Below are 14,613 nucleotides of genomic sequence, written 5' to 3' on the forward strand. Positions count from 1 at the left end.
AAGACTTTTGAGAATGGTAACTGGCCCATCGACTTTTTGAAGCCTGAAGACCTAGCAGAGATGGGCTTCTATAGACCAAATCACAACAGTAACGATGATACTGTAAAATGTATGTATTGTAACATTGAAGAGAGTAACTGGCAATTTGATGACATACCATTTCTGAGACATATATGTCCTGCATCATACCATCTTGGTGGTATCAACACATGTTGTCCTTATTGTACAGTTAAAAAACACTCTTTGATGCATACAGCACAACCAGCATGGCCTCAGTATTGCTGTCAACAAGTACGTCAACAGTCCTTCCATGATTGGCCCTCGTATATCCCAGTAAAGGCTGAAGAACTGGCTGAAGCAGGTTTCCTCTACTCTGGTACTGCTGATCACACTACCTGCTTCTACTGTGGTGGCACACTGCATGATTGGGTTGATGGTGATGATCCATGGGGTGAACACTATCGCTGGTTCCCTGGTTGCATGTATTTATGGTTGAAAAATAAACCTGATCTGGCAGATGATGTAGTAGATTTAAGTAAAAGTGTAAAATAAATTAATAACATTTTGTAATAAAATTATTTTTTTTACATTAAATGATATCTGAATAAACATATAAGCTTGTTTTTATTGCACACCTTGTGTGTGTGTGTGTGTGTGTGTGTGTGTGTGTGTGTATGTGAATTTTACGTAAGGTCAGTGCCATCAAGTACATCACCATGCCATCATCATGACTTAACAAAATATAGCTATGTAAGTTGTGGCACTGTCAACACTATCACAGTGAGCTAAAGACGTCATATTATGTAAGGTCAGTATCAAAACATGTGGAAATAAGGTCAACGCTGTTGGCAAAAGTCCACCAAGTATATCATAACTTCATAAAAAATTTTTTGCAGTGAGCTAAAGATGTCATATTATGTAAGGTCAGTATCAAAACATGCGGAAATAAGCATGACGTCATTATGACGTCATAGTTACGTCATTATGACGTCATAGATAGGTTGAGAATGTGATGTCATAATTACATCATTATGACATCATCATTACGTCATTGTGACGTCATCATTACGTTGTTGTGACGTCAGAGATAGGCTGTGACGTCGCTGGTGCTTGAAGCCCCATTGCTCCACTACTCCAACTGTCATTTGTGTCTCAAAAGTCCTTCTTGGTCTTGCGTTTTTTTGTTTTTTGTTTTTTTCTTTTAGTGTAGTGCGAAAGTTTCTTATAGGTGCAACGTAGATTCAAGATGCGTCAAAAACCTCCGGAAATCAAATGTATCTGAATGACAGTCTACGCACGTGCAAATAGCGAGACATGTCTAAATTCGTGAAGCAAATTGATGTACTGGGGACAACCGAAGACAATGAATGTGAAGCCCAGTGTCATAGCACTATAGAGAAACATACAAGATACACGGTTTGTTCCATATTGAGATAAATGGTGACAGAGACGCATAATGTGTTTATCTAAGCGTGCAGAACAGATAACCGCTATCATAAAATCTGTCTGCGATTGATTCCTATGCCATCTGAGCAGAAATTATAGTGCTGACGGATCATTACCCTAAGGTCGACCACTAACAACAAATGTGACAGGCAACACCTTTCAAGTCTCACACTTACGTCTCAGGGGCTGATACTCAAGAAACTAGGATTAGCAGCCACTGTGTAAGAGAAATAGTTCACAGGCATTTTAATAAGTTCACGATTTGACCCAGTCTGTGATAGATTTGCAAGTAGAAGACAATACGAATGTAAACAGCTGGACATTTATTTTACAAGTCCGATTGACACACAATTTTCTGAAAAATTATCATAAAACGAAATGGGAGCTGGTGTTACCCACTCGAACCTCCTATATATATCGAACAGCTGTCTGCATCATATTTCGACAGCCAACGAAAGATTAACACCAACAGTGCACAGCCCTGCAGATGGAGAGTCATATGCTTCGGGAAGCCACGGTCCGGCTGCGATTAGTTTTGCGAATCTCTCACATCTTGTGCTTGGCTGCCACCTGACTGTTAGTACAATCTGGCCGACAGCTGAGTCACATGACACGCAGAAATACTCAGTTCACAGTGGTGACAAAAGCTCTCTGAGTTTCTCATCCGATCAGTCTCCATGTAGTGATCTCGCTCAAGTTCAGTTCTTATGTGCTTCTCATACACAGTTCGAAGAGCTCAGTCCATATACACTCTCCTCTAATCTTCCAAGCATCTCAACCCGTTTCTTCGTATGCATCCCTTTACGACCACTAAATTATATGTAATTCTAGCCGAGAAACGAGACGTTGCCCGGCTATTTATTTATTCCAGTCTTCAATTAGTCTATCTATTCCTCCCTCCTCTCTCTGTCCATCTGCTCCCTCCCCCTCTCTCTGGCCATTTCTTCCTGTCCCCGGCCGCGCGGAATTAGCCGAGCGGTCTCAGGTGCTGCAGTCAAGGACTGTGCGGCTGATCCCGGCGGAGGTTCGAGTCCTCCCTCGGGCATGGATGTGTGTGTTTGTTCTTAGGATATTTCAGGTTAAGTAGTGTGTAAGCTTAGGGACTGATGACCTTAGTAGTTAAGTCCCATAAGATTTCACACACATTTGAACATTTTTCTTCCTGCCCCCTGTCTCTATCCATCTTGTCCTCCTCCCTCTCTCTTTCCATCCGCTCTCTCTTTATCTGCTTCAGTCCCTCCTCTCCCTACCCATTCTTCCAGACCTGTCCATCACATCCATCGCTATCTATCACTTACCATCTCCACCACCCCCTCTCTCTGTCCACCTCCTTCACCCCCGACTTCCTCTCTGCCCCTCCTGTTCGCCTCTCAGTCCATTTCTTCTTCCCCCATCTCTCTAAACGTTCTCTTCCTCTTTCTGTATACCTGCTCCTTCTGCCACCGTCCATCTCTTCTTACCCTTTTAACAAATTTTTTTTAAATGTTAACGATAATAAGTTGCCATCTCTTCATTAAAGAATAGATTATGAATGCAGCTAGCCGCTAACTTTGTCTAATGTCTTGTCTGTATAGACGTGTATCTGTTGCCTTTAAGATCCCTTCACCTTCACACATAAATCTATACAGTAAAGTAAGGGCCTCCCATTTGTTGGATGACTTGCTGTAAGAGATCTTTACATTTATTATTACTTTTAAACACTGTATTCAGTCGGGAGAATCATCATGTGGACAATTCGTTTCTTTTACGAAAGATTGCGAATTCCAGATGTGTACGAAGCCTTTTTGGACGATTTAACACAGACTCAGTGATAGCAGGCTCTCTTCGACACAGCTGAAACTTCCCCACTAATTACAGGGCCAACGTGATCGTCAAATGATTCAGAAAAAAACTCATTCGTTCATTCACTCCAGAACAAAAAAGTCACAAATCTTATTTACGAAGGAAATTGTGCATTCAATCCATCTCCATTACATGTCCAGATCTCCGGGGATTCCACGTCTTAATTATTTTCCGTTTACAGTCTCTTTCTCTTCAAACAACCGCTAGCGGCACAAATGTTAATTGGCTCGCTTTAGCGAGAAGAAAAGCAGAATATGTATCTCTCAGGAACTCGTCAGCCCCTCAACAGATACTCCAGAAGCTGTCCTAGTTACCACTCTAACAACCATGGAGAATGCGTATATGCATTTCTGTTATTTCAAAGAATAAACGCGCCAGAAAATACTTTGGCGTCGTCGAGCTGCCGCCGCATATCTTACGAGAAAATCAGATCAGATAACTTTTCCAAGGTGAATGAATGTGGATTGCTTTGATTGACAATGATTAATTGGTGCGTCGTACAGGGTATTTTCTGTGGGGACATTACACCCTCTCTAATTCAATTTCCTCCTCCGCTTGCCACTGTCAGTCTCCTCCTCTACATCTACATCTACATTGATACTCCGCAAGCCACCCAACGGTGTGTGGCGGAGGGCACTTTACGTGCCACTGTCATTACCTCCCTTTCCTGTTCCAGTCGCGTATGGTTCGCGGGAAGAACGACTGTCTGAAAGCCTCCGTGCGCGCTCTAACCTCTCTAATTTTACATTCGTGATCTCCTCGGGAGGTATAAGTAGGGGGAAGCAATATATTCGATACCTCATCCAGAAACGCACCCTCTCGAAACCTGGACAGCAAGCTACACCGCGATGCAGAGCGCCTCTCTTGCAGAGTCTGCCACTTGAGTTTATTAAACATCTCCGTAACGCTATCACGGTTACCAAATAACCCGGTGACGAAACGCGCCGCTCTTCTTTGGATCTTTTCTATCTCCTCCGTCAACCCGACCTGGTACGGATCCCACACTGATGAGCAATACTCAAGTATAGGTCGAACGAGTGTTTTGTAAGCCACCTCCTTTGTTGATGGGCTACATTTTCTAAGCACTCTCCCAATGAATCTCAACCTGGTACCCGCCTTACCAACAATTAATTTTATATGATCATTCCACTTCAAATCGTTCCGTACGCATACTCCCAGATATTTTACAGAAGTAACTGCTACCAGTGTTTGTTCCGCTATCATATAATCATACAATAAAGGATCCTTCTTTCTATGTATTCGCAATACATTACATTTGTCTATGTTAAGGGTCAGTTGCCACTCCCTGCACCAAGTGCCTATCCGCTGCAGATCTTCTTGTATTTCGCTACAATTTTCTAATGCAGCAACTTCTCTGTATACTACAGCATCATCCGCGAAAAGCCGCATGGAACTTCCGACACTATCTACTAAGTCATTTATATATATTGTGAAAAGCAATGGTCCCATAACACTCCCCTGTGGCACGCCAGAGGTTACTTTAACGTCTGTAGACGTCTCTCCATTGATAACAACATGCTGTGTTCTGTTTGCTAAAAACTCTTCAATCCAGCCACACAGCTGGTCTGATATTCCGTAGGCTCTTACTTTGTTTATCAGGCGACAGTGCGGAACTGTATCGAACGCCTTCCGGAAGTCAAGAAAAATAGCATCTACCTGGGAGCCTGTATCTAATATTTTCTGGGTCTCATGAACAAATAAGGCGAGTTGGGTCTCACACGATCGCTGTTTCCGGAATCCATGTTGATTCCTACATAGTAGATTCTGGGTTTCCAGAAATGACATGATACGCGAGCAAAAAACATATTCTAAAATTGTACAAGAGATCGACGTAAGAGATATAGGTCTATAGTTTTGCGCATCTGCTCGACGACCCTTCTTGAAGACTGGGACTATCTGTGCTCTTTTCCAATCATTTGGAACCGTCCGTTCCTCTAGAGACTTGCGGTACACGGCTGTTAGAAGGGGGGCAAGTTCTTTCGCGTACTCTGTGTAGAATCGAATTGGTATCCCGTCAGGTCCAGTGGACTTTCCTCTATTGAGTGATTCCAGTTGCTTTTCTATTCCTTGGACACTTATTTCGATGTCAGCCATTTTTTCGTTTGTGCGAGGATTTAGAGAAGGAACTGCAGTGCGGTCTTCCTCTGTGAAACAGCTTTGGAAAAAGGTGTTTAGTATTTCAGCTTTACGCGTGTCATCCTCTGTTTCAATGCCATCATCATCCCGTAGTGTCTGGATATGCTGTTTCGAGCCACTTACTGATTTAACGTAAGACCAGAACTTCCTAGGATTTTCTGTCAAGTCGGTACATAGAATTTTACTTTCGAATTCAATGAACGCTTTACGCATAGCCCTCCTTACGCTAACTTTGACATCGTTTAGCTTCTGTTTGTCTGAGAGGTTTTGGCTGCGTTTAAACTTGGAGTGGAGCTCTCTTTGCTTTCGCAGTAGTTTCCTAACTTTGTTGTTGTACCACGGTGGGTTTTTCCCGTCCCTCACAGTTTTACTCGGCACGTACCTGTCTAAAACGCATTTTACGATTGCCTTGAACTTTTTCCATAAACACTCAACATTGTCAGTGTCGGAACAGAAATTTTCGTTTTGATTTGTTAGGTAGTCTGAAATCTGCCTTTTATTACTCTTGCTAAACAGATAAACCTTCCTCCCTTTTTTTATATTCCTATTAACTTCCATATTCAGGGATGCTGCAACGGCCTTATGATCACTGATTCCCTGTTCTGTACATACAGAGTCGAAAAGTTCGGGTCTGTTTGTTATCAGTAGGTCCAAGATGTTATCTCCACGAGTCGGTTCTCTGTTTAATTGGCTGGTTCAAATGGCTCTGAGCACTATGGGACTCAACTGCTGAGGTCATTAGTCCCCTAGAACTTAGAACTAGTTAAACCTAACTAACCTAAGGACATCACAAACATCCATGCCCGAGGCAGGATTCGAACCTGCGACCGTAGCGGTCTTGCGGTTCCAGACTGCAGCGCCTTTAACCGCTCTGTTTAATTGCTCGAGGTAATTTTCGGATAGTGCACTCAGTATAATGTCACTCGATGCTCTGTCCCTACCACCCGTCCTAAACATCTGAGTGTCCCAGTCTATATCTGGTAAATTGAAATCTCCACCTAAGACTATAACATGCTGAGAAAATTTATGTGAAATGTATTCCAAATTTTCTCTCAGTTGTTCTGCCACTAATGCTGCTGAGTCGGGAGGTCGGTAAAAGGAGCCAATTATTAACCTAGTTCGGTTGTTTAGTGTAACCTCCACCCATAATAATTCACAGGAACTATCCACTTCTACTTCACTACAGGATAAACTACTACTAACAGCGACGAACACTCCACCACCGGTTGCATGCAATCTATCCTTTCTAAACACCGTCTGTACCTTTGTAAAAATTTCGGCAGAATTTATCTCTGGCTTAAGCCAGCTTTCTGTACCTATAACGATTTCAGCTTCGGTGCTTTCTATCAGCGCTTGAAGTTCCGGTACTTTACCAACGCAGCTTCGACAGTTGACAATTACAATACCGATTGCTGCTTGGTCCCCGCATGTCCTGACTTTGCCCCACACCCGTTGAGGCTGTTGCCCTTTCTGTACTTGCCCAAGGCCATCTAACCTAAAAAACCGCCCAGCCCACGCCACACAACCCCTGCTACCCGTGTAGCCGCTTGTTGCGTGTAGTGGACTCCTGACCTATCCAGCGGAACCCGAAACCCCACCACCCTATGGCGCAAGTCGAGGAATCTGCAGCCCACACGGTCGCAGAACCGTCTCAGCCTCTGATTCAGACCCCCTCTCACTGTCCTTCTCCTCCTTCTCCTCCTTCTCCCCTCTCTGTTTATCTCCTCCTGACCCTGTTCCTGTTCATCTTCTCCCATTTCCTTTCTTTTTCCATCTCTTCCAGTTTCCTTCCTCTGACCATCTTCTCCTCCCACTCTTTCTGTTCATCTCCTCCTCAAACATCCCTCTGTCCCTCTCTTCCTCTCCCTGTCCTTGTCAATCTCTTCATCTTTCCTATCTCTGTTCATCTTCTCCTCTCCTGTCTGTCTGTCCATTCCCCCTTTGACCTATGCGTATCTCCTCCTTCCCCTCGCTATCTGTCCATTCCCTTGTCCTCCCTTCTCTGTTCATGTTATCACACTTACCTTAATACGAAGCTTGTGGTTTTTATTCCTACAGTATTATTTTTTCCTAACTGTAACTAATATGTGTACCAAAATTTATCAAAATCGTTCCAGGTTCAAGTGGCTCTGAGCACTATGGGACTTAACATCTTTGGTCATCAGTCACCTAGAACTTAGAACTAATTAAACCTAACTAACCTAAGGACAGCACACAACACCCAGCCATCACGAGGCAGAGAAAATCCCTGACCCCACCGGGAATCGAACCCGGGAACCCGGGCGTGGGAAGCGAGAACGCTACCGCACGACCACGAGATGCGGGCAATCGTTCCAGGAATTTAGGATAAACTTTTCACCCATGGCTTTGCTCACATATGCACATGTCAGATACATTTGACACACAATTAACATATTTTACATATATTTGTACACATATTTCATCTGTATGTCTAGCGAATTTCGCCCAGCAACTTCATTTTCACGCAGCTTAACGTTTACGACGTCGTATCTCTTGAACTATGTACTGTACCACGATAGATATTTCTTGGTACATTCAGAGGCATATTTGGATGCTGTCTGCGAAATTTGTTGCGAAAAGAATTAGTAGTAAAGAAGTAATAAATTAAAACGTCATGCTTCATGTAGCAGTTTTACTGCATGAACAGCGAAAATGTAGTAAGCGACAAGCTTCTTTCCTTTCGCCATTTGGAGGTGGTTGTCAGCGAGAAGACGTTGAAATTATATGAAAAGTTTATTAGAAGGCTCTAAGTTCTCTCATTCCCAAATACAGGATAACTGGCGTATGTGTATTCTGCCTCTTCATCACCACTCCCACCCCTTTGATAGGTGAGTGGTTCTTAACCCCACAGTGATTCTTTGCAGATAGTAGATAATATGGATACCACTGTTGGTTAAAATCGTTCCAGTCGTTTAGTGGCAGATGTAGAACATACGACAGTCATTGAATAAGCAACGCTACAATTTTTTTCCGAAAGCTGGTTGGTTTTATTCAGGATATATATATAAAAAAAACATATCATCTCCCACTCTTTTAGCTACATAGCCCTATTTTTCAACATAACTTTCGTCCAACACGATCGACTTTCGCCATCTGTCTGGGAGGGCCTGCATACCCTCGTGGTACCCTTCTACTGGTCGACGTCAGAGCCAATGTCCTGCTGCATCAGTAATCTCCCCATCATCCAGGCGCTGCTTCCCATGGAGTACATAATTAATTGGGCCAAAGAGATGAAAGTCGAGTCCACACTAAGCCCTAACGTAAGTACCAGTGGCCGCCAATACGACCAACAACGCACAGGCCGACACTCCCAAAATTAACTCAACACTCAGAAGAATAATGGAGACATTATTCCCCGGACTCACGACTACCGAAGTAGTCATGAAGATTATGGGGCCTCTCTCACAATTCTTTACACAGTTCATGTCTGACTCGCTCAACTGTACTAGCATACAAACTACTACCACACCACTGTTTACACCAATACATGTATAACACGCCACACCAGCCTCGAGACACAAACGCCAACACAAACTCACAGCCGGCCTGAGTGGCCGAGCGGTTCTAGGCGCTACAGTCTGGAAGCGCGCGACCACTACGGTCGCAGGTTCGAATCCTGCCTCGGGCATGGATGTGTGTGCTCTCCTTAGGATAGTTTGGTTTAAGTAGTTCTAAGTTCTAGAGGACTGATGACCTCAGAAGTTAAGTCCCATAGTGCTCAGAGCCATTTGCACCATTTGAACAAACTCACAGATCCTATTTAGGAATGCCAACGGGGCTGCAAACAAAGGAACCAAAATGGTTGCGTTCATGGAGCGAAAGGGTATCTGGGTCGTCCTAGTGAACGAAACACTCCTTACGCCTCGCAAACATCTAAACATCCCAGGTAACTGCGTTTATCGTACTGACCAAGCGGACGGCAGGAAGGGGGCGGCACAGCCATGATCATACACAAAGATATAAAACACACGAAAATCGATCTCCCTGCACTTGAGAGACTAGAGGCTACGACCGTCAGGGTCAAGTTCAACCGAACCGCACTGGTACAGCTGCACAACACACCTAAAAACATATCAACACGCGATATCAGCACAGTGCACAATATAGCACCGCTGGAGATCTAAACGTAAAGCACCCCGGCTCGACTTCGCAAATACGTACCTCCATTGGCAAGAAACTATACGAAAATGCACTAGGCCGAAACTACATTACACTTGGGCCGGACGTCCCCACGTATGTGACAACACAGGCCAGACTCAGGCCAGACGTGTTACACACAGCTCTCATGAAGGGCGTCGCATTCACACTCATCCTTATGGTTGAAAATGATCTGAACTCATACCGCATACCTGTAATACTACACATGGAAGAAACACTGCAGGACACAGAACCGTGCAGAATACTGAACTACAAGCTCACGAATTGGACCCTGTTCAAGGAAACGCTTGATAGTCGTATTCCTGACACTCAGGAAACTAATAAGAAGTAATAAATTCATGAGGCGGTGGAGATTCTTACTGCTGCCGTCTACGTTACACATACAGCACCGCAGCACTCGACGGCCCTGTCCCAGGACTTTCTGGGCCTTATCTCAATGAGGAACCGCCTCAGAAGATGCTGGCAGAATACTAGGCGCCCGTTCTATAAACTGCACGTCAACAGACTCCGAGGCATGATACGGGAGAAAATACGAACATTTCGAAACGAGCAATGGGGGCGGAAACCAGAACCACGCGTCTTGGCTTGTGGAAGCTAGGCAGACACTTCACCAGGGAGAAACATTACATTCCCATGTTACGTGGACCGGACGCCCCAGCTTAATCCGCGAGGGAGAAGGCAGCGTCCTTCATGCAGAATGTGGCTTCACATCACGTATTGACTCTTGAAACGGGCCAAGAGGTTACACGACTTGTAGCCCAGCCCACGCGCGACGAAATCAGACGTACTAGTACAAATGAAACCGCTAGTGCTAATAATCATACAAATGCTAGGAAAGCCTCTGGGTCCGATGGCATTCAAAACCGTGTCCTCCAGGACTTCACAGATAGAGCCGTAGAATACCTTGCACACATAACGAATGCCATCTTAAAATACCACCACTTCCCTGACTTTTGGAACGCGGCCAAGGTCCTGATGTTCAGGAAGCCATGGAAATAACACTGCTCCCACAACATTACCCACCCATCAGTCTGCTGTGCTCGCTCAGCAAGACTGTTGAGAAGGTCATACTCGTCACTATGCGCTGCACCGTCAATGATATCATAAGACCGGAGCATTTCGACTTTAGGAATCACCACTCAACAACACAACAACTCCTCCGCGTAGTCGAACATGTAACACACGGCTATAACACGAACAAAGCCACAGGGGCCGTGTTCCTGTATATCGAAAAAACTTTCGACCGTCTCTGGCCCAACGGACTTATATGCAAACTAAGCGGAGCTAGTTTCCCCGACAGACTCATACGTATCATACACTCATATCCCACGAAAAGATGTTTCAACACTGACGTGCAGGGCAAACAATCCACACAAGACGGTATGCAAGCTGTAGTACCCAGGGAAGTATCCTGGTGCCCGTCTTGTTCAAGCTCTACATTAATGACCTTCCAGCCACACAAAACACGGCGTTAGCCATCTACGCGGGTGATACAGCCATCCTTTCGCAGGACTGGAAACCGTCGAATTTAAACTCACGAATACAGGCGGCACGCAGGACTGCCGAGCCTTGGTTGGAACGATGACATATTAAAGTAAACGTCGACAAGTGCGAAACAGTTCTGTTCACAAGCAAACCGAAGCTACTGCGCAAACATGAACAGTGTCGACAGGTAACACTACACGCACACCTAATAAGTTTCCGAGAGAAAGTCAGATATCTCGGTGTCTGGCTACACCGGAAACTTACGTGGGGGAACCGCATTGAATATGTTGCCAACAGAACGCAAGCGAGGCTGAAACAACTTTACCCAATGCTCATTAGGGAAAGTACACTGAACAACAGGGTGTCGTGGTCCATATACATGACACTGATTAGACCTCTGATGACGTACGCACCTCCCGTCTGGGGATACGAAGTTCCTACGCGCCTCCACCGCCTGCAGATCATACAGGTCAAAGTGCTACGCGTCATTAGCAACGCTCCACGCTACACAAGCACCGTGGACCTTCACAATGAATACCGCCTTGAAACCCTGAAAGAAGTATTCAGAAAACACGCCGAACGACTTTAAAGGAAGTCGAGACACTCGAAAAATCTTCATCCATTTAGCTGGGAAACTATGATCACAACCATAGGTGGAAGCATAAGTGGCCAAAGACTCTACTAGGTAGGGCATAACCACCTGTGGCGAGCTAACATACACCCACAAGCGACAACATCGACAAGCCCCTGCAACTTAAAATGGTTCGCTCAGTTTGGCTAGTGACATCTTGCACTAACAACAAAGACGTTAGGGCTGTATCTGTAGCGGTATCTCTGACAAACGACTTACACATATGGTTTACACGTTTCGCTTGGTCGAGGCCCTCACGTCATGTGGCGTCACGGCTTTCGGTTGGGATGGAGAGTGCCCATGTGTTTACGATAGAGGAACTGATTTCAACCTGGGGCTGCATTAAGCTATGTAACCCCAAGATATCCATGCAGTATTTTCTGTTGATCTCTATGTATTTGAGCTATATAAGCATATTTCCTTTTCCTTTCCTCCTCAGTTCACAATTTTACGCCGTTTTTCATGAAGCACTCTGGTTTTGTGGTGGTCACATACGTTCATGTTGTACATGCTTAGCTTAGATGCCGTAATTTTAATTCCTGATTCGTAATTCTTGGCGGTTATGTGATTAGCTAGGTTTTACTTGTTCGTCTTGAGCTGCCAATGTGTTACGTTTAGTACTGAGAGTTGGGGAGATGGTTCTGTTTTATAGTTCATTAGGATTAACCATGCAGCTTTCCCTCTCTCAATCTTTTGTGCTGCATTGTGACATGGTTATGAAGACAGGATAACGTGCGATTATGTGATACACAATTGTGCTGCACTGCACTAAAATAATTAGTACACCCTTTTAAAGGTTTCCACTTCACTCCTTCACTCAAGATTTGTTGTTGCAACAGTGCGCATGAAATGATTACATTTCCAGACCAATACCACAAGCTGTTCTGAGTTGTTGGCAGACGAGTTGCAGGACTCAGCTCTTGTTACACCATATCCCATAAGTGATTCGGAGATCGTACTGGCCAGTGAAGTTGCTACACGTCCTGCAGAACGCGTTAAGTTCCAAGGGCAGTGTGCTGGTACAACACATCATCTTCCAGTTGCAAGAACGACAAAATAACAGGACTAACAACATTTTGAGCGTACCGAGCGCTGGTTAGCATCTCCCCCAGAAATACTAAAGAAGAAGAGGGGTGTAGCTTATCGCACCTCAGACCATAAGCGTTGGGGTGGAGCCAGGTTTTCTTGGACGACTGCTCTCTACGAGACAGCGCTCACCAGATCTACGTAGAACGCGCAAACGACCATCGCTTCCGTGGAGGCAGAATCTGCCTTCATGGCTGAAGACAACGGCGCGCCATTTCACTTTCCAAGTAAATCTCTGACTAGTCGAGCTGCGCACGTCGATACTGTGGCGTGTGTGAAGAAAGCTAGAGGTGTGCGTGCCCGTAGTCCTAGTGTGAATAACCGGTTTGCAACAGTTAGTGTTGACATCTCTGGGCTCACAGTCTCTCTTGCCTGCGTCGTGTTAGCTATACGATCTGTTGCTGCTGCTTTTACAATACGTCGATCCTGGCAGGCGTCTGTGTTGCGTGGAAAGTCCGAAACCCCTTCTACGGCAGTGAGAATTTTCGTGTAACTACTGATAAAAGCATAGTTGTATAACTAATGCAGCGTGTCCAGCTTTTGTGGCATTTCTCCGAAAGGACCATCCCGCCACTCGAAAGGCTACAATTTGACCCCAACCAAACTCACTCAGTTAGCTGTAGGAAGCACGAGTGCGTCTCCATGGCATGGTTGCCTGCTTGCTTCGCACGTTTGCACCACACAGCCTTCTGTCTGTGAGCATTCCCTATTAAAGGGTACACACAGACGGCCGTCTGGTAGCTATGACAGTACGCAATACGTTAGCGGACGACGCTGAAACCATTATCAGTGCATCTACTATCCGCCAGGTGGAATTTTCTGTCATTTGGTCAAAATCGACGTCGTCTTTCCAAGTGGGTCCTTTTAGCCGCACTAGCGTGTATTTAAACTTTTTATGTCCCTGTCCATAATCCCTAGTAATTTATATAACAGAGATTAATTATTATTCCTTTCAAATGGCTCGCAGGAAAACAATGGAACTCTAATTTGACTAGGAAGTTACCAGGACAGCATGCGGAATTTCAGTGTACATCCCAAAACCCACTGTTTGTGTAAAAGCCTTACTTTGATTATGAAACACTTTCCCGCTCCCTGCTTTTGTGATACGGTAATTTAATTCATTCATTAACAACTAATCGTTTATTTTACTAAAACAATTTACATCTTTATTGTTTACTGCTTAACAAAAATGGCACAAGTGTTGATAAAAATTTACCAGACATCTGGCAGAATAAGAGCTGGATCTCGCGCCCTTTGCATATCGTACATTAGTTTACTGTATTTAACGTGAACCGAATGTATATGTGGTATTTTCATCTTGGTAACGACAGATTCCTTCAACCTTTTTCAGCAATGGAGTTCACGTACCTTCCGTAATATTGTCATTGTCCATGGGAAGTGAAATCCAATTAGTCCCATGTACTAAATCCCAATCGTATCACTATTAATAGTTCACAAGAAGTAATTGAGTGTCTCCTTCATGTCAGTTACACAGACTAAGACCTTCTATATTACTATTTTTTCCAGTAGGCACTGAAAATGTTCTATACCTTAATGCAGTCAGGTTGATATAATTATAAAGGGATTTCTAATTTTATCCATTAGTCATTAAAACCACAAAGAGTTTTTGGTAGATCTCCGTATGAAATTGTGATTTACTCGACATGGTACTTAGAAGGGAACCTCCCCATCGCACCCCCCCCCCCCCCCCCTCAGATTTAGTTATAAGTTGGCACAGTGGATAGGCCTTGAAAAACTGAACACAGATCAATTGAGAAAACAGGAAG

The sequence above is a fragment of the Schistocerca americana genome, chromosome X (assembly GCF_021461395.2).
Source record: "Schistocerca americana isolate TAMUIC-IGC-003095 chromosome X, iqSchAmer2.1, whole genome shotgun sequence".
Taxonomy (NCBI): Eukaryota; Metazoa; Arthropoda; class Insecta; order Orthoptera; family Acrididae; genus Schistocerca; species Schistocerca americana.